Genomic DNA, 2953 nt, shown 5'->3' on the forward strand with positions numbered 1-2953 from the left:
ATAGCCCGGGCTGGAGTACAATGGCATAATCTCGGCTCACTGCAACCTCCGCCTCCTGGGTTCAAGTGATTCTCCTGCCTCAGCCTCCCTAGTAACTGGGATTACAAGCGCCCGCCACCAGGCCTGGCTTATTTTTTGTATTTTTTAGTAGAGATGGGGTTTCACTATGTTGGCCAGTCTGGTCTTGAACTCCTGACCCTGTGATCTTCCCACCTCGGCCTCCCAAAGTGCTGGGATTACAGGCGTGAACCACTGCACATGGCCTTTGTTTTTTGTATGTATATGTTTTATATGTATGTATGTATTTATAGGTATTTTATTTTTTTGTAAGAGTCAGGGTCTGGGTTGGGCGTGGTGGCTCACACCTGTAATCCCAGCACTTTGGGAGGCCGAGGCGGGCGGATCACGAGGTCAGGAGATTGAGACCATCTTGGCTAACACGGTGAAACCCTGTCTCTACTAAAAATACAAAAAAATTAGCTGGGCGTGGTGGTGGGCGCCTGTAATCCCAGCTACTCAGGAGGCTGAGGCAGGAGAATGGCGTGAACCCAGGAGACGGAGTTTACAGTGAGCTGAGATGGCGCCACTGCACTCCAGCCTGGGCAACAGAAAAAAAAGAAAAAGAAGCAAGAGTCAGGGTCTGTCGCCCAGGCTGGAGCGCAGTGGCGTAGTCTCAAATCAGTGCAGCCTTGATCTCCTGGGCTCCAACAATCCTTACACCTCAGCCTCCTGAGTAGCTGGGACTACAGGTGCACACCACTACCCCTGACTAATTTTTTTTTTTTTTTTTTTTTTGAGACAAAGTCTCGCTCTGTTACCCAGGCTGGAGTGCAGTGGCGCCATCTCGACTCACTGCAAGCTCCGCCGCCTCCCGGGTCCACACCATTCTGCATCAGCCTCCCAAGTAGCTGGGACTACAGGCGCCCACCACCACACCCAGCTAAGTTTTTGTATTTTTAGTAGAGACGGGGTTTCACCGTGTTAGCCAGGATGGTCTTGATCTCCTGACCTTGTGATCATCCCACGTAGGCCTCCCAAAGTCCTGGGACTACAGGCGTGAGCCACCATGCCTGGCCACCCCTGACTGATTTTTACAAATTTTTTGTAGAGACGGAGTTTTTACCCAGGCTGGTCTCAAAGCCCTGGACTCAAGCGATCCGCCCACCTTAGCTCCCAAAGTGCTGGGATTACAAGTGGAATTAAAAAAAAAAAAAAAAAAACTCTAGTAAAGAGAAAAGATTAGTAAAATCAGCCCCCATATATGCCCTCTACTTAGATTTATCGGTTATTAACATTATGCTGCACTTGTGTATCTACATTTTTCTTGTCCTTATTGAATTAAATCCTTTGAAAGTCAAATATAGACAATATGAAACCTTATTCCTAAGGATATCCTTCTATGTAGCTGAAATAGTATAATCACAGCTAAGACATTTAACATTGATTAAATACCTAATATGTGTTTTTTTTTTTTTGGATACGGAGTCTCACTCTGTCGCCAGGCTGGAGTGCAGTGGCGCGATCTTGGCTCACTGTAACCTCTGCCTCCCAGGTTCAAGCGATTTTCCTGCCTTAGCCTCCCGAGTAGACAGGGTTTCACCATGTTGGCCAGAATAGTTGCCAACTCTGACCTCAGGTGATCCGCCCGCCTCAGCCTCCCAAAGTGCTGGGATTATAGGCGTGAGCCACCACACCCAGCCTTTTTTATTTTTTATTTTTTTATTTTGAGACGGAGTCTCACTCTGTCACTCAGGCTGGAGTGCAATGGTACAGTCTCAGCTCACTGCAACCTCTGCCTCCTAGATTCAACCTCAGCCTCCCGAGTAGCTGGGACTATAGGCATGTGCCACCACATCCGGCTAATTTTTGCATTTTTAGTAGAGATGGGGTTTCAGCATGTTGGCCAGGTCTCAAACTCCTGCCCTTAGGTCCTCCACCCGCCTTGGCCTCCCAAAGTGCTGGGATTACAGATGTGAGTCACTGCACCGGCCATTTTTCTGCATTTTCGGTAGAGGTGGAGTTTTACCATATTGGCCAGGCTGGTCTTGAACTCCTGACCTCAAATGATCCGCTCACCTCGGCTTCCCAAAGTGTTGGGATTACAGGCGTGAGCCACCGAGCCTGGCCCACCCAATGGTTTAGTAGCCATGATGGTCTTTACCTGAATTAGTTATTACTGTGTTACAGAATGATGATTTTCCAATACTGTCATTCATTCATTCATATTATTCCTATGACACTCTGAAAAGAAAAGCCCAGGCCATGCATGGTGGCTCATTCCTGTAATCCCAGCACTATGGGCGGCTGAGGCCAGGGGATCACCTGAAGTCAGGAGTTCAAGACCAGCCTGTCCAACATGGTGAAACCCCGTCTCTACTGAAAATACAAAAAATTAGCCACGCGTGGTGGCACGCACCTGTAGTCCCAGTTACTTGGGAGGCTGAGGCAGAAGAATCACTTGAACTCGGGAGGGGGAGGTTGCCATGAGCCAATATGATGCCACTGCACTCCAGCCTGGGTGACAGAGCGAGACTTTTCACAACAAAAAAGAAGATCCCTGCCCCTTTTTTATTATCACTGTGAATTTACAGATTTTTTCCAATGTTAAAATTTATTACAGTTTTTCATGCTGAAATTACGAAAAGTTTGGCAAATGATAGCTTCTTCAAGTTGGTCCCTAAGTCCTTGTGACACAACCACAGTGTTTGAGCACTTCATTGCTTTCTGGCGCAGTAATATATTCCAGACTCACTTATTACTTTCCCTGCCTAAGAACTTGGAGTCAGCAATTTCACTAGTAAAAAAGTATTATGTCCAGTTGTTTTTCCTTGTGCACTTAATGTCCAGTGGTTTTTGCCTGCCTGCCTGCCTGCCTGCCTTCCTTCCTTCCTTCCTTTCCCTTCCTTCCTTCTTTCCTTCCTTCCTTCCTTTCCTTTCCCTTCCCTTCCCTCCC

Source organism: Rhinopithecus bieti, unplaced genomic scaffold, assembly GCF_001698545.2.
Source record: "Rhinopithecus bieti isolate Rb0 unplaced genomic scaffold, ASM169854v2 scaffold_11488, whole genome shotgun sequence".
Lineage (NCBI taxonomy): Eukaryota > Metazoa > Chordata > Mammalia > Primates > Cercopithecidae > Rhinopithecus > Rhinopithecus bieti.